This window comes from Apteryx rowi, unplaced genomic scaffold, assembly GCF_003343035.1.
Source record: "Apteryx rowi isolate R43461 unplaced genomic scaffold, aptRow1 scaffold_75, whole genome shotgun sequence".
NCBI lineage: Eukaryota > Metazoa > Chordata > Aves > Apterygiformes > Apterygidae > Apteryx > Apteryx rowi.
This window is the reverse complement of record NW_020451038.1, coordinates 1,348,482-1,366,378: the sequence shown is the minus strand read 5'-3', so window position 1 is coordinate 1,366,378 and position 17,897 is coordinate 1,348,482. Positions and strand designations below refer to the sequence as shown.

The 17,897-nt window shown below is 52.3% G+C and overlaps 1 long non-coding RNA gene across 1 annotated transcript in view; it reads left to right on the top strand.

Annotated features, from left to right (window-relative positions):
- The window catches only part of LOC112976611, a 40,962-nt gene extending 23,677 nt beyond the window's left edge, over positions 1-17,285 (top strand). Inside the window, exons 4-6 of the long non-coding RNA XR_003257107.1 lie at positions 987-1,220; positions 12,898-12,968; positions 16,019-17,285. This is a non-coding gene — a long non-coding RNA (uncharacterized LOC112976611). The remainder of the gene's footprint in view (positions 1-986; positions 1,221-12,897; positions 12,969-16,018) is intronic.
- The last annotated feature ends 612 nt before the right edge of the window (positions 17,286-17,897 follow it).

Sequence of the window (17,897 nt, the reverse complement as noted above, 5' to 3'; positions counted from 1 at the left end):
AGGGAAGTACTTATATATAGCATATAATCTATATATATAGATTGCAGATACAGTTATCTGAAATCTCTCATCAGTGTGAGGCTTTGCTGATATCCTRCTGGCCTAATATTCAGGATCCAGCCCAGTGCCAAGGAAAGCGTAGTTCATACATGCCGTATGTGATCATGCTGTAATAATTTTGTATGTTCTGGATGCAAGAACAAAGGTCTGTTATTTCTTAAGTGTCGGCAGCTTGGATTTCAGGCAAACCACAAGGCTGTTGATATTTTCCAAGTGTTCTCCATTTCTCCATTACAAAAAAAACCTGTACAAAGTGAGTGCAAGCACATGTTACAAGGCAAAATACATGCAGTGTGCTGTGTCTTTAAGTGTAAAGTGCAGTTGGGCAGACTATAATTATGCCGGTGTGCAGTCTAATCAGGGGCCTAGAAAGAGCAATTTATTCCTAACTGCTCACTTGAAAAATTTGGAAGTTTACCAGCAGGAACAAAAAGTCCCAGGAAAAGAGTGTAGGCAGCTCCACATCTGTAAGTGTCTCACCATTATAATGTTTTGAGAAGCCTAGTGTGAAGTTATATGGGTTGGTGGAGCAGCAAGGAAAACTTGTTGTTTGGTAATGTTGCCTTTCTCTCTTATTGTAGTCTCATGTATGAAAGGAATAAAACCCTTTCAAAAGAGAAATCAATAGATAAAGCAAGAGAAAGCAGGTTAGGGTCATTCTTTCTTAGTCAGTTAGTACTTACCCAACGTAAAGTGGGTTGCAATCAAACAGAATTGTGTAAGGAATAATACTGCTGAAGAAACGATTCAATATCAAACAACTTCTCCTTGAATGTTAATGTGGCCAGTGCCCTACTGCTTTGGGAACAAAGCAAAACAAATTGGAGCCCGTTACAGGAGTGTAATTGGGTGAATTTGGTACGTATTCAAAGGGCACTTTGGAAGCTGGAACCAGTGATTTCTTGTATCAAATTATTTTCTTCTAGGATTATGCATCACTGTTGGCCATCGAACATTGCAACACGCAAATGCCAGGCTGACTCGTGTCCTTGTGGGGCCAGACTRCAGAGGCTCAGGCTGGTGGCTCAGCGGTGCCTTCCAGAGGGATGCGTGGACTGAAGAACAGCCAAGGGTTAACACAACACAATTTTTCTGGACAACTTTTGTTAAATGAAAACCAGTTTTCAAACAATGAGAAAACACAACAGGTTTTCACTGAGGTAAAATTGCTCTGGTTTGTTTTTCTCGTACTTCCTCCCTTTTTTGGGGGTCTTTTTTCATAGGAGAAAAGGCAGAGGAAAGACAAGAAAGGTGTAAAAGCAAGGGTTTGTTTGGGTGGGAATGAAAGGGATGACCTCCCATTTCAAATGGCAAAGCAATGTCTGTCTTTATTCTTCAGACAAAAGAGTTTCTCCCCAGAGTAACACTGAAAAATATCAGATCTTTTAAACAGAAAAYACAATTTCTGGACAGCTGTGCTAAGACTGGCCTTAGAGTCACCGTRTTGTCCTGTTGCCCCTTTCTCTGTCCCTTTGCCGTTATATAGAAGAGAGCTACCCTTTCCTGCAACAGAGATATTCCTGCATTTGGTTGTGTGATGGGCGCAAAATCCTGTCACGCTGGTTATGCATCATTTTGGGGTGGAAGCGGCCAGCGAGCCGGCAGCTCCAATGCGGCCAAGCCTGGAGGTTTTGAATAGGCTAATGTGGTTACTTCCAGACTGTAGCAATCCAACATTGCATGACCAAGGCTTGGAAAACAGAAGCAATTTATCAGCCTATTTACTGAAGGCACAGAGGGAACTTTCCCCTGAAGCTAGCACAAATACTGAAAATGCTGGGAAGGAAGGAGTGGGAGGAATTGAAATATACTGGAAACATTTCTGGCCAGGGGGCTGTTGGATCAGCACGCACAAGTCCTCCCAATGACTGTAATTTGCCTGAGCAGGACCCAGCAGGTAGCTTTTAGCTTGGTTTGCACTGCGCTAGATCTGTCCAGGGGTGTGCAGATACTGTCAATGAGGGTTTTGCTTCCAGTGGATATCCATACCGCTGCCCCCCAGGTCAAGTGGCACGGGTACCCGAGCTGCTGCCCTGGCACAAGGTCAAAGCACTGACCTTGTCCCAGAAAATGCCTGGAAGGAACCTTGAGCATAGCTACATGAACAGCACTTTATATCTTCAGAAGACCTTAATCTGGCACAATTCAAGAAATATCTTCATCTGCATTGAGCATAAAAAGAAAAATGGGAATATAGAAGCATTAGTGCTCCTGAAACACAGCTTGGGGTTGTGTTGGGAGTAAGGACAGGGCATCCTTTCTCCTGCAGTTTGGCAGATAGGGACTCAGTGCAAAATGTTTCTAGTGGAGCAGATCTGTCATCTTCAAGACCTGATGTAATTCATATCCATGTATGAGGAGACAGACTGCTATCAGGCTGCTTTTTGTCATTATTTATAGCACTGGAGGTATAAATCAAGCCAGGTCTCTGGGATGGATTTACAGCAGGATGCCTGGTTTTGTATGATGCAGCTGTAGATCAGTGAACAAGGCTCTGCTCTGGCACTTCTTTGGCCACCATCATAAATCAGCAAAAGGTATTAGACATTTTTATATTGTTCTTGGCAAGTTATAAACAAAAAATACATGTGCATTTTAACACCCTCTGCTGTGCTCGGAAAGACGGCGTGACCTTTCAAATAGAACTGGTTTGCACTACTGTTTTAAAAGGCAGTTGTTTGCATCGATGTATGCAGTCTCTTGCTCGCTTTTAAAATACTTTCCCTTTCCTTATGCCCGGATGAGCAGGCCAAGGCCACAGGCATGGGCAGATATTTGGACTTCACACCCAGCACAACTCTCCCAAGCAAAGCTTGAAACGAGCTCCCAGCCTTGCTCTGTTTTCTAGGAGACCCCACAGGAAATATTTGCATTTGTCCCCTTTTCCAGCCCCCCCCCCCCCCCCAGCATGTAGAAGTGGCTGGAGGAGAAAAATGACTTTTAAAATCTCTTCTGACCTAAACCAAAGCCCAAAATCCTGCTCAGGCTTCCTGGATGCCCTTACAAGTCTGCTGCTGGTTTGCGAGACTTGCGATAAAATCACGGGTCCGCAATCCTGGCTAAAACCGTTTCCATGTCTGATTATGCTTAGCCCCAGTCTCTTGGGAAACAGAACACTGGGCAATTTGGGTGGGACATTAAGCATCTTTGAAAACCTAAACATAGTAAACACTAATAAAATAACAAATAACAATAATTAAATGTACCCTACTGGGAGTGTCAAATGTGGGGTGGTGCTGGGGATGCCGAGTGGCTTTTGTGCAGCCCAGGGCAAGGACAGTTTTAGTCTCCTAAACCCGAAACAGACCTGTCGGCCCTTGGGGCGCTGTCGAGCCCCTGCCCAGGGCCAGGCACCTGAGATGGGGCCTCAGCTGGGTTTCCATTTGCTGCTGCTCCTTTTTGGATCATCCCTGATGTAATTTCCCTTGCTCAGAAGAGAGACCCTTCACAGAGCATTTATTTAGGATTAATCGCCTTGTCTCTATGGGGTGGGCTGCCCTGCGAGCCCCTCTGTGTCCTGACCAGCACCGTGCGTGGGGCAGGACTGGTGCCGCTCACTGTGCCCTGCTGTCGGCTGCCTCCGGTTTCCCTGTTCACTGTCCTGTCGGGATGAAAATAATCCCCAGGAATGTTAAGGGGATTAACGGTCTTGGAAAGGGCAGGTAGCCCAAGGGGTGCACGGTCTGGTTGCAGCTGGCTGCCTGGCTCCAGCAGCTCTTCACAGGGGTGGGGGGGGGGGGAAAAGAGATCAAAAAGAAAATTAATCCAGAGCTGTCATGTTTAAAAAGCTTTAGGGCAGGGGTCTGGGCTCCTGCCCAGCACCTGGGGCTTTGCAATGTTTTAGGAGATTGGAGGGTGGACCAGGACACCAGGGTTCAGGCACTTTTTGCAGGTTTTCATGCGAAATTCCTTCCCTCCTGCCAACCGTTCCCCATCCGTCTCTCCTCTTCAGCCTCCCCTTGAACATGGCTTTAGGATGAGCCTGCGTAGTAGGTAGCGAGCACGTCTCCTTCCCTTGACTCTTGTTTTGCCGAAGCACCGCCAAGCTCTCCTCGCTCGTTGTCCTTCCCCCCCACGACAGGCTCTCCGTGCCCCTGCGACAGGCCCTCCGTCCCCTTGCACGTCCTACGGCCCTTTTCTGTGCCAGCTGCAAACCGAGTTTCTCTGTGTTCAGCACTGCGCACAACCCCGTACTCCAAGGTGCTACTTCTCTGTGCGATGCTGTACGACTGGTTTTCAGTAGGTTTAACTTGCAAAACCGCTGATGTTATCTTCTGCAGCACAGGTTGATGTTTAATTTTAGCTGGAATCTATGAAACAAATGGTTTGTAGTCTCTTACTTCTGGTGTCCGTACTGTTTGAGTACTGATTTTCTGACCAGGCCATCTAGGGAGAGGTTTTCGATATGGGTAAATAGCTAGAAAAGGACCAAACTGCTCTTCCTCAAGTATTTTATGGGATCCCTTTCTGGGCAGAGAATGAGACTCCACAAAATGTCATCAACATAAAAATAGGCAGAAAGCAGTATTCTGGGAAGGGGATCCAGGGTCAGACAGTATCACTGTTCATTATTATGTGAGACCCCGTTATTTGGTAGGAAAGATGAGACTGGAAAAAATTTCCAGGACCTCCAGAATCAGAGCCCTGGATCAGGGCTTGTAACACTACTAGCTCGAGGGACCATTCCCTGGACAGAAATGATCACTTAAAACTATAATTACAGAGAATAATCTCTGTTTTTCTGAATGCCTGGAATTTTTTTATGAATACATATTTTTCAAAGAACCAACTTCAGGACACACGCAAGAAATAATGCTGAAAGAAGCTGGTAATATATGTCTCACAAGTAAGAAAACTGTGAAATAACATACTTAGCATGGGGCATCAAAGCTAGCTCAAAGGTATTTACACAAGTAATCTGAGCCTGTGAAATAATTTGAGTTTATGACATGTACAACTGCAACAGTGGGGAAACTTCCCTTTTCTGGAATTTTTTGCCATACCCAAGGATTTGACATTTCTGTTCTGAACTGAAGCTGCGTTGTGTCTGCCAAAGTGCGGATACTAAATGCACCAGGTCTTTGTGGTGACTCCAGCTTTTACCAGCTTCCCACGCCCAGCTCTGCTCCTTCCAAAGCCTCATCTCAGCCCAGCTTAGCGTTTTTTTTTCTAATAAGCTGAAGCAAACTTTCTGCGTGTTGTTGGAATCGTGTGAATACATCGGAGCAGAGCGCTTTGTGATATGATCTGGGAGAAACTTTTTAAAATGGGGAAAAATTAGAAATAGTTTGGCTGAGCCAATGCTAGAAAGAAATACAGTACAAGGAAGATGCCTGATCTAGATTCAGAGGCACAAAGATCTTGTTTCTTCATCTTCCCCTTAGGAAGGCTATGGTGGTGTGGCACTGTCCTCACCCACACTGCAAGGGTTTTGTACATTAGCATTAGCCCGKGGGCAGGTGGCGGTAAGTCTTGAGAGCACAGGATCTCTACGCTAGGCTCGGTTGCTTTAAACACTGGGATAGCGGCCGTACATGCTCACTTCTAGTTGTTAAATAGAAGTTAACGATTTTTTTTTTTTCTAGAGCATGAGCTTTCAGCACATTCAATGTTAGAAAAGGAGAGAGAAGGGGGAAGAAAAATGATTTGCCTGTGCAGTGCCAGGGGCCCTACAGGTGAGACTCCTAATGTTCTCGCGCTGAAAGTTCATAAATCTTAGTGGAAGGACGAAAGCCCGTCGGCTGGAGGAGCCAGCTGGTGTTTCTGACTCCACGCGCTAGGTGCGGTAATGTCCACCGCAACACTGTGCGGTTGTGTTGCTGCAAGAGAAGGCGACCCTTGGTCCGCGGGGAGCCTTCCTGATGTGCTCTGTGCTTTAATACTCACCAGATGTTTTCTAAACAATGACTGTTTTCAGTCAGAGCATTTCCACTGTCTAGAAGGGAACTGGAGTTAGGCCCTACGGCTTGTCCCAGTGCAGCGTAATGACAGAAGAGGTTATGCTGTATGTTAAGCACTACAGAAAAGAGTTAAGATGAAGGTTCGTCTTTAATTTTGGATTCTTGGGTTCTTGCTGTTTACTAATTTGCATAATTTTCCTAATATTAATACCCTGTGTTTTAGAATTACAGAATAACTGGGGCTGGCGGGGACCTCTGGAGATCCTCTAGTCCAACCGCCTGCTCAAAACAGGGCCAGCTTAGATCAGGTTTTTCAGGCCTTGTCCAGCTGAGTGCTGAATATCTCCTGGGACGAAGGGCCAGCAATTATTTTAGTGTGTTGCTGGAAAAGGAATATATTGGAAACGCTCAGGTGCAGGCTGTTGTGTATCTCAGCATCCCGTACACAAGTCACGCGGTAACCCACGAGAGGCGGTACGTAATCCATAGGAGACCTCTTGTGCTTTTAACGGGAGGTTATTCTGGGGCAGTCTTGCACGGCTTGATTCCTTTTGCACCCATGGGTGTATCCTACACAGGTAGCCTTGACGTTTCTCAGGCCTTTTGAGGAGACCTACGTAATGCTTTCGATTGTATCGACCGAGCTGGCACGTCGGCATCTACAGGTGTATGCTGCCGCAGAGACTCTGGCAAGGTGAAGCGTCAGAAAGGGGCAGTTGTTTTGACTCTTGTTCCAAAATCACAACTTAAAGAAAGGAAGTATTAATTTGTTACAAGTCTGGTAAAGTTTTGTCTGCTTTATAATCCTTGTAGCAGCGCCAGGGAAGGAGGCTGTTAAGATGTGCTGTAAGAGCTGTGCTGAAATCATCCGCTGTTGCTGCTGGCTAAGCACCTCCCGCGCACATTTGCAGATGAGAAAAAAAAAACAGCGGGGTTTTGACTGTCTTGCAAATCTGAGAAACTTAGTTAATTTGCTGTGACTAGGGGCTCTCTCCCGCATTACTCTGGGGTCACAGGACAGTGAAAATTGTATAACGGTCTCTGCTCCTCAAAGCTTTGCACAGCGTGGCGAGCGTTGCTTTCTGGTGCTGCCCACCCTGCGTGAGGCTCTGCCTCCGGACGGACGAGCGGTTTGGGCCGCTCTGATCCTCCAAGCCAGGACGTTTGCTTTCAAAAGCCATTTTCTGCACGTTTCTGCACAGTTGGTAGATTCAGAAAAGAAAGAGGTACCAAAGTGCCATCGTTAGTGGGCGAGAAGCGGCTGCTGCCGAAAGCGGAGAGGAGCTTTTGGGTTTGCAGGGCCTGAAAACCCCCCGAGTCAAGGCTGCAAAATGCATCTTAAAGCAATAACTAATCTGTATGTCTCTATAAAGGAGCTGAGCCTGGAACAAAATCCCAGTCATTCCTTCGTATTAGCTTAACGACTGCAGCGGCTTACTGCCTCGCCGATGGATAACAACAACACCGGTACGGCGAGCCCGAAGATTGGCAGATGCTAATTATTACCCCGGCGGCGTGGGATGGCACCGATTCCCATCCTCGCCGTTATTTTCCTTTCCTCGCCTCCCCTGCTGCGGCGGCAGCTCTGGAGCTCGTGGGGCTGGGGCTCGCCCCGCTCCGCCGGCAGGCGGCGGGGGAAGCGCGCCGTGGGGGGGACCTGGCACGCGCGCCCTCGCTCGGCACCACAGTCATGCGCGCACTCCGGAAGGACGAGCACAGGACCTCCGCCTGCTCTTAATCCATAGCGTTAAATAATTAAGCAAGCCTAATTCTAGTACTTGTAACGCAGCAGGGCCCGTGTAACTCGAGGTGGCCGCCTTGGGAAATGATTCCTGGCTATCGGGTCGCCGAGGCCGAGCCGCGGGCGCCCTGCTGGGCGTCGTGGCTGCATTGGGGACGAAAAGGCAGAGAGCAAACCCGCAAGGTCACGGTGCGCGGCAGGAAGAAACGCGAAGCAGAGAGGCGAACGCGGCGCTTTAGCCGTGAGCGGCTTTTTAGGGAAAGCAATCCTCTGCAGGCCTTCCCTGGCCTCTGCTCATGTTAAGCAGCACTTGGGGCTTGAGCTCTGGGTTTTTGTGGCTGCAGGGGCGGTAGCTGCTTTGTTATCAGTGCAAAAAGCCTCAGCTTTTCGCACTGCCACTTGCTGTATCTTCCCGCTTGCCCCGATTTCAGTGCGGGGCTTTCTGGCAGGATGGCAGCTGGTGCCGCTCGGGGACGGGGGGCAGCCGCAGCGTTGCCCCATGCCCCGGCCTCCGACGGGGGTCCAGCGCGGCGCGGTGGGAGGAGCGCCGGGATGGCCATGCACGGTGCCCCCACGGCTCCCGTCCCTGCCCTCGCCCAGCCGCCCGCCGGGTCCAGCTTCCCCCGTCCCCTAAGTGCTTGCAGGGGCCGGTGCTGCCCACCAGTACAGCCAGTGTTCCCTACCAGTACAGCCAGTGGTTCCCCCCCCAGTAGAGCCCATGAGCACAGCCAGTCGTCTCCCCAGTACAGCCAGTGCTCCCTACCAGTACTTCCAGTGCCCCCCAATAGAGCCAGTGCCCCCCACCCATCATTCTAGTGCGCTCCACCAGTGCTCCACACCAGTACTGCTGGTGTTCCCCCCAGTACTGCTGGTGCTCCCTGCTAGTACAGCCAGTGGTTCCCCCCAATACAGCCAGTGCCACCTGCCAGTCCTTCCAGTGCTCCCCCCAGTATAACCAGTGCCCTGCCACCCATCCTTCCAGTGCTCCCTGCCAGTATTCCCAGTGCTCCCCCCCAGTCCTGCGGGTCCTTCCCGAGCCCGGTGCACACCCTGCTGCCGGCCCCCGCGGGAACATCCGCGCCCCCCCTGCTCTGCGCCCCCGCAGCCCGGGCGCTGGGGTGCCGGTCGAAGCTGCTCACGAGCACCTCCAGAGCCGCCCGAATTTCCGGGCCCTGGATGGCCGCAGAGGCACCCGGCGAGCTTCGTGCTCGCTCGTGCGTTTTGGGAAGGCACGAACGCTGCCCCCGCGGGGCTGGGCTAGCTGCGCTGCCTGGTGTTTGCCGCCGAGCCGTGGTCTGTTCTGTGCCGGCTGGTCATGCAAACACTCGTGAAGTTCGGCGGCAGCAGGATCCTGCCTTTCGGGAGGCAGGAGAGATTGATTTTACTGGTTAATAATTCCATTTAAATGCCTCAGACTGCGATAAGCCAAGATGACAAGCCTGGGATCCCACTCGCCGTTAACGATTAACAAGGGATATCAGTCAGATGCCTTTTGGAAACGGCATGTGCAACAGCTCACTTCGTTTTGTAAAGCGGTGACAGATGCTTAGCAATCTTTCTGATAATCGCAAACTTACTTTTAATACATCATCAAATATTTGCTCTGGGCATTTGCCAGGGTACAATAGAGGCACGGCGGCGTTGCAATCGTTAGTGAATTTTTTTAAGGTAGCTCGAAGGTATTTTGTTGAACACAGGGAAAAATCTCTCGGGTTGCACCGCAGGGATTATATCGGCGACTATCCCCTGTCCAGGCTCATTCCGTTCCCAGAGGAACGTGTGAACGGCAGCACGGCACCGCTTGGGAAATTTGTCCGTTCCGAGAGGCAGAAACATAGGGGTTGCCGCTCCCAGCCTAGGCACTGAGCTGCTGAAGTAGTAAAGAAAAAAAGCTATCCCGAATGACGCAGTTTAAAACTGGCTCTAAAGTCATCCGGGCACGGATACCTCTGCAGCGCAGAGCAACCCCGGGAGAACAAGCCGGCGCTCGTCCCCGCGCCGCCGGCCGTCCCGGGGAAACCCCGCGCGCTGGCTCGCGCCGCCGGCCCGGGGCTTACCTGATCGCAGCAGGGCGGCGCGGGGGCGGCCGGGGGCGCCGGGCGGCCCGCTCGCCCACCCGCCCGCACCCCGCCACATGGGGCTGCGCGGGCTGCCCTCGCCCTCCTGCCCCGCCAGCCCGGCGCGCGGCTCCCGCGAAGCTCGCCGAGTCCTGCCGGCTCCGCTCAGCCGGAGCGAGGATGGAGGGTCACGTGGCGCCCGCCGCTGCGCCCTCGCTCCCTCCCCTCCGCTCTCGCCATCCCACCGGCTCCCCGACGCCGCGGCCTTGCCCGGCCCGCGGGCTCGCTCCGCGCCGGGAACTCGCTCCCTTTCAGCTCGTTGCCGGGCGATGTTTTCCCACGACTGCCAAAAAAACTGTTTTTTTTCTTTATCTCTGAAGGAAACACCTTCGGAGGCGCCGGAGCAGCCGCTTGCCGTGACCCCTGCGCCGGGAACGGTGGCCGCGTGGAGCTGGCGGGGGGGACGCGGCCCCGCTCCCGGGGACGGCGAGGGTAGTTTCTCCTAAACACGCCTTAAATACGCTCCCGTAGAAATCAGATCGCCCCAGAGGAAGCCGCACGCCCACTCTCTCCAGCAACCGCTGCAACAGCAAAACCCGGCACCAGGGCAACCGCTCTTGTTATCGGGATTATTCCTTGGCATGTTGCAAGAGCCCAGAAGGTGCGGAGCGTCCCCGGCCCTCGGCGGAGACGGCGCCCGCCCTGCCTCCCTCCTTGCCTGCGGGCAATCATCCCGTGCTGCGGGCGTCGCGGCGAAGCCCCCAGAGCCGCGCTGTGGGGCCGTAGCCGGTGCTGCCCCGGGAGAGCTCTTCCGGAGACGGTTCGGCAGCCCCGGCCCAGAAAAGGACTGGAGAAAGGGGCCAGGCTGCCTTGGCCACTGCAGGGCTTTTCCCTCCTTTTCCCCCTCCGTGTTTCACGCTGTGCCCTCCCGCTCCTCCGCGCGGAGCTGTGGGGCTCCCGCGCGCAGCCTGCCCTTGCCGCGGTGAGCAGCTCTGCCTGCCCCTTCGGGGGTCCCGGCGTGGTTCCCCGTCCCGGCTGCGTCCTCCCGCAAAGGGCTCAGCGCCGCCGAGCGAGAGCGGAGCCCCCGGAGGCGCCCAGCCTGCCTCGCAGGGCGCAGCGCGAGCCCCTCGTGGCCGGGCGCGAGCTGCTGGGCACTCACCCGAGCCGCCGCTCGCAGGCTTCCCGCTTCTGCTCTGGCACGTGGGCTGGAGAGAATATCCTTTCTGGAAGAAAAGAAAGGAGAGAGAAGTGGAGGGGCGCCCGAGCGTGGGAGCTTCTCCCCCCGCTGCCCTTGCCAGGCTGCCGCTCGCAGGCTGAGCATCCTTCCCGTCGGGCTGGTATTTCTCCCAAGTTACCCATGGCATGTGATTGTGCAGGTATTGCTCTAAAATAGGAGAATATATTGAAACATAGGAGGAATTGCCAGTCATTTGCTACTAAAGACTTTTAAGTGCTGTTTTTTTTTGTTTTTTTTTTAATCTCCTGGCCTGGAGTTGTTTAATTTTGACTGAGGTGGAGTCTTAAACGCGGGAGCAGAAAGGCCTGCTGGCCTGCATTGCCTTAGGTGCGTGCTGTGTGCGTACGTGTGCCTCTGTGCGTACGTTCACACAATCGTGACCATCTGTGGGTTAAAAAAAGGGCAATGTTTTAAATCAGTGATGGTTTCTGCCTCCAGACAAAGGCTGTGGCTCCTTTAAAGGGGGCCCCTCGCTTTCCCTGTTGGCCCTTCCTTGGAGCTGTGCCCTGCTGCTCCATGAGCCTCTGCGTTTTTTCTAGGCACTAGCAAAATAAACCTGAAATTTAGGTGCTTCAGGACCAGTCTAATTTTCAGTGCAAAAAAAGACTAAAAGAATTAAAGATGGAGAGAGGTGGCAAGGACCCGTGCAACCTCTAAGCTGGTATCGGTGGTGTCGGTCTGTCCGTCTGGGCATGCAGTCGGTGTGGTGTCTCAGCCTGGTGCCAGGCCTGCGTGACTTGTCCGCAGCGCTAGGCACATCTGCCTTCTCTTTGGCATATAAAATGCTCCACGTTTCATTCTGCGGTGAAGTAAGGCAAATTTGAGGAAATCTGTATTTCCCCTGTCTTCTGCAGAGGTGCCTGGGGAGAGGTCGCAGCCCTGCAAGGTGAAAGCGTTAGCTGGGCTCGGACAGCTTTCTGGTAAGGATGACGAATACCCAGCAGGTAGGGAGAAGCTGGGCCCAAAGGGTGACTAACTGCCTTGCAAGGACGCGGGGGCGTATTACCTCTTTAGCGACTGGCAACAACCCTCCAAGTGTTACTTAAAAGCAAGGGATGGGCGAGTTTTCAGGCGCTTGCACCAGGCTCTGCAGCACCCCCCTGGCAGCAGGCAGGAATCTGAGCTCTTGCCAAACGGCCCTAGCATCAGCCAGCGCTCTCCTCTCTTTAAAATAGTGATGACGTTAAGTTTAGTAAAGGCTCCCTGCCTTTATGCTTCTGTTTCCACTCTAAACCTTCATTTCCAGGGTGCGCTTTCTGTTCACACTGCAGCCTGCCTTGCAGTCCACACACCACCTGCAAATCTTTTGTAGCCATGCGGATTCCCACAGTATTGCCCATTGCCCTTAAGCTGGACTGCTCGCTTGCGCACTGCAAAATACCGTGCCACAATTTCCAAGCAAAAAAGAGATGGGTGCACATCTGTCCTGCTCTTCTTGTATTGCTTTTGAACAGGCTAAGGTGGAAGTGGTGAGCTTTGGGCCTGCAAGTTCACTGGAGATGTGTCAAAGGCAGTAAAGCGCATGGTTTTGAACTTACTTGGAGCTCCTGAGTGTGGTTATGGCTGGGAGATGCAGGAGTGGAAAAAGGCTGTGATCCCTCAGGACCTGCGTTAGGCTGAGTAAAACAAATGAGAAAATGGCAAGCTAAATGTCATGGACGTACATCTGTCCGATGCACATCGTAGTGCGTGAGCAGCTCCCGCGCTCAGGGTCTTCTCCTCTAGGACGCAGGTTTTGGGGGTGTGTAGGAACCCCTCGAACCAAAGGCAGTTTGATGGCAAAGCTGTTTTTCTAGGAGTTATATGAACGACGATTCGCTTTGGTATCGAAATTAGTAAGCAATCTCAACCTGTGCTCCTGAGTCTTTGGGATTAACAAAAAGCCTTTGTATTTCTCCACAGCTCCCTGGAGGTTACTGTGTCAAAGCAGCCGGTTGCTAGGTGATATTTATCTCCAGTGGCTCCTTCAGAAGGTGAGTTGCAGGGCTGGCAAACTGCCCCCATATTCCCTATGCAATGTCCTCGTGTCCCAGGACAAGGCGATATGGAGAGAGCTCACCCCATGGGTCCTTCAAGACCCCTTGTTGCATCTCCTGTGCCCATATGGCCCGTCCAACGTTGCTTTGAAAGCTGCAGAGGTCCTGCAGGTGCCTGGGGTGACCCCAAGCTCTTTGGCACTGGGAATATACTGGTGACTGACGGGTGGTGTGGGAGAATGGTGGCAAGGGTGAAACCAGGCAGCCCTTGAGTAGAAATGAGATTGATCCCGGGATCCAGACTATGGCATTGCCTCCAGATGTGAAGTGCGCACAGTTGCAACCCCTAAAACACTGATCCAAATGCGAGGTGGGATGGCAGGAGAGGGGTCTTGTTTGGAGGTGTCACCCTGAGCCCAGGGGAGCTCCCATGCTGGGACCTGGCAGCAGAGCCAGGCGGCACAGCTCCGGCACGGCTCCAGCACGGCTCCTCATCATGGCCCCCCCTGGCACAGCTCTCCAGCCTGCTAGAGCTCATTTCTATGGGACTGTGAGTCTCCCCTGCCGAGGAAGTGACATGATTTTTTCATTCAGTGTACATGTAAAGACAAAATAATGCTGTGCTGAGTATGCACCAAAGGTATAAGTGATGAGCAGCTGTACGGTTAAATAATGAATGTTGGGAAGAGGAAGATGGCAGTTTGCCGGGGCTCTGGGGGAGCCCACAGCCGGGTCCTCGTTACTGGGGCCGTTCGTTAGATTGGCTTATTACCTGCTGCGTTACTTTGTTAGTGATGTTGGCTGCTGGCTATAATTTGTCTAGCCAATTGCTGTGGCACCAAGAGCTTTCTTGTACAGACGCATCTCTTGTGTCTACTTAAATTTAAAAAACCCCCAGGCGTATCAAGCAAATACCCAACAGAAACACTGGCTTTTCAGTGCTCGCGTGACGCAGACTGCCCGACGTGCCCGCAGTGACGGTGGTGACACTGCAGACAGGACGGGCTTGCTGTCCGCGGGGCTACGTCACGCAGGAGCCTCCGTGCAAGCTGTAAACTCCACAGCACACAGCCCTTCCTCTGTCTGGCCCTGCCCGCCTGTATCTTTATTAAATCTCTAGTCTCAGCGCGCAGTGACCTTTGGAAGTGCAGGTGGGGAGGGAGCACTGTCACACATTGCCGTCTCCCAATCCGCAGATAAAATTCAGGCCCTGTTGAAGTCAGCTGAGGCTTTGACTTGAATGTGGCCACAATTTCACCCTCCCGCTGCAGGACCCAGAGGACGGTTAAACATTTCCTCTGCTGAGTTAATGCTGGACGTTGGCTGCCTGCAATGGCAGGGACTGGACTAAGCAGCTCGGGCCCTTTGTCTTGCTCCTTTTTTCCCGGGATGAGAGGCTCAGCGAGCACAAACTTCATGCAATCCCATTGAAACTTGGGAATTTGCGCTGGTTTGACTGTCTGAGGACCTTGGTGGTGGCAAAATCCCAGGCTGGGGACCTGTATCGTTGTCAGAGCTCTGCGCAGCACCGATGCCCCTGTGTCCTCCGAGGCGTAGGAAGGCTGGATACGCTGCCCTGCACAGCTCTTTCACCCTGGCTAATCACCACTCGAGCCATTAATATGTTTGCAGAGCCGGGGCGGCTTCTCACGTCTCTCTGGCTCTTGGGAAGGAGTTAATGATTGCCCAGAAGATAGAGACTTTTGTCTGCTCGCCATGGGACAGAGTGGGTGATGGGAGTCTGCCCCCGAGCCCTGGGTGCGGGGTGATACTGCAGGAGTCGGAGGGCTTCGTTTGTTGAAGTGAGATCTCAGACAGGGAGAGCGTATTGCAGCAAATGGGTGGAAAATGCCTGCCCGCTATTTCCAAAAACCCCGTATTTCCAAGCGAAAATCACTGCTGCATGCAGTGCAACTGAATCTTGTCACAGAGTAAGAATAATAAATAATAAAATCTAGAATCCTCCAAATTTGGCAGCAGCTGCCCCTTAGGTGATGGAGGCCTCTGGTCTCTGTTACTCCCATACTACTTGAGCATCGTTATATCCCAGCAGGATGGTTCCTAGACCCGGCTCTGCAGCGCAGCAAAGACCTCCTGCAGCAACTATCTAGAGGCATTTTCCCTGCTACATGATGCTTTTAACCACCCGCTCTGTAAGCAGGAATCCTCCACCACGGTTCCCCGCTCGAGGAGTGCAATACTCCTACTGAAGCCTCAAGCTAGCGTCCCTGTATACGCCATTAATCAGGGTTACTTGTCCTACACGTGGATGCTCTAATATTAACTTTCAGCAGAATTAATAGCCAGCAATTCTGGATCATGTTTGTGCTTTGATGAAAGCGGTTAGAGAAGTGAGCTGCAGCGGGGTCAGACTCCAAGCCACAGAAAGGGAGATAAGGGTGGCTGCAGACAAGTTTAGATCGATACAAGAGCCACTCAGTAACAGCATCTATATTGCGCTGCAGTCAAAGCCTGAACTAATAAATTAGGCAAGAAATTGCTGCAATCAGATCATGGCACTGGAGAGGTACTAAGGTGGGCAAGACACCACCCCAACTGAGAACTTCAGCAGCCTGATCTGAAGCTCCTGGAGACACGGGTTTTGTGAGGAGAGCACCATTAGCAGGGCTGGAAGTTACCCAGCCTGTTCAGGAGCAGATGAGCTCAGAGAAAGGTACTTTGTTCCTAAGTTGCTCCAGCAAGTGCTGACATTGGTGTTCGGTGAATGAACACATTCATTGATTAAAATAGTCTTATTGCTTAGCCCAGAGTCTTTGAAGGGAGCGGTGATGACCTGAAACAACGCATTGATAGTTGGCAGATCAAAGACAGCGCTTCTGTGTGATGAAGGCACAAAACATGAGATTTAACGATTAGCCAAATTGCTCTGCTGTTGCTATTAGCCCAAAATAGCCTCTTCTTGCTGCTCCCGGTGCTCTGTATGACAACATTTCTTACATGGTCCCAGATACAGAGATGTTATTTAAGCTGTTGCCCAAGTCTCATGTATAGTTGCTGAATTCTGCTCTACCTGTGCTCATTTGCAGCATCTGGGACTGATAAAAACCTCAATGAAATCGTCTGCTGGAAGAAATTTTTGAGGACAAGTAAGACTTTTCTCCATCCATGATGGAAATGCACAGAAATCTGCCAGCTCCCTGATTGCTTTCCTGCAAAGCCTTGGTGTGTGAGGTGTCATGGCTTATTTAATTCAGCAAGCTGGTGCAGACCTTTGCCTAGATGATGCCATTTTCCTTTTAGGGAGAAACAAAGGCAAAATCAGCAGCATGTCCCAACACCGAAGATTGGGGCTAACTCCTTGCTGGTGTTGGCCTGAGGAACTGCTACAGTACAGAAGAGTCTGCAAAATTTCAGGAGGGATAGGAAAGCAAGTATTGAGATAGCTCCCTCCTGAGCCTCCCAGACTGTGCTCTGCCTTCGTGACAGCTGTCACGACATAGCCACTATCAGGATTGTCTCAGCCGTCAGAAACTGCGTTTTCCTGGGGCAGAACGATGCTCTGCATGCTGAGGGTTACTGCTGGCAGCGGCAGCTTGACGGTGCACATTCCTCTGCTCTAAGCTCACTGTGGGACAATGTTATTTTGGCAGCTTTTGTAATTGGGACTGGCAGTCACCCAGAAATTGGTATCGGGGCACAAGCAGGTGCTCCTGAGCCAGCAGCTGTGAAATCTGCTGCCCTTGTGGTCGCATTGTCGCGGGCAGAGGTCTCCTGCACCCGCAGCGAGAGCGGCAAGCAGAGCCGGCGGAAAACCGCCCGGTCCCAGGTTGTCCTCTGCTCGGCGCCCCCAACCAGCCGCCCTTGCCTGGCCCTCGTATACCTGCCCTGCCCGCGGGGGAATCAGGTCTTTCAAGCAATGCTGGGAGCTAGTGTTACTCCTGGGCCCTGGCCATACCATAGCTGATTTCACTATCATATTGCAAAAGGCTGTGAGAAATAGCAAGCTTTGGTGTAATGTTTCATTGCTGATCTTCTGACCTTTACAAATCTGCAGCGTTTCTTGGGCCAACGCGGGGCTGCTGGGGGAAGTTAACTTGCCGACGCTCTCAGGAGGGCGAACGGCAGCCGTGGGCATTTTTTTTGACAGTGGCAATTTGTAAAGTTAAACTTGCCCAGGGAGGCTGGGCTCGAGATCCCGTTACGGGGCTGGTCTCACGTTACCGCTGCTCACGAGCCGCTCTCAGAGAGCGCCAGCCAGGTGGCCACTTTGCGACCTATTCAAGTAGAAAATTGCAAATGCTCGAAATAGCACTTTGTGTTATCTTGCTCATAAAGAAAACACAATTTGACACAGATGAATGCCGCGCTGGCCTTTGTGCGTCTTGGTCATGAATGCCTGCCCGCACCCAAATGCTCGCGGCCGGACTGGCCCTGGGAAGGCAAGCGAAGGCCTCCCTGCAGCCACCAAAACTGGGAAATCAGGATGAATTTCACAGCCTGCCCAGAAAACAGCCCCGCTAGAGCTAAAGCAGGGAAGCAGCCGCGTGGGGCCGGGAGCTCCCTGCCGAGGACCTGATCAGTGCAGCTCCCGGGCTGCGTGTTGCCTCCGAAGGCGAACGCTGGCGGCGAGGGGGATCAAGCATGACGCACCGCTTCTGTCCACACTGCAACAGCCAATCTGCAGCAGATTAAGGAGAGCAAACAGCGTCGGGACTCTGCCCCGAGGCAGTCGGTGCACGCGGCTCGGGGGGCAGCATCTGGGCTGGCCGCAAAGTCTGACATCCCGCTATGAGGAGGGCAAGGGGGGTCTTGGCAGCTTACCAGCGCAAGCCGGAGCAGCACAGCCTGCCTGCCGCTGCCGACACACCTCTCCTGCCCCTAAGGAAACCCTCGCCCGTGGAGCCAAACTCTCACGGTATGTGGAGCCGAACTCTCGCCTGCTCTCTGTTGGCGCTACATGCGTTG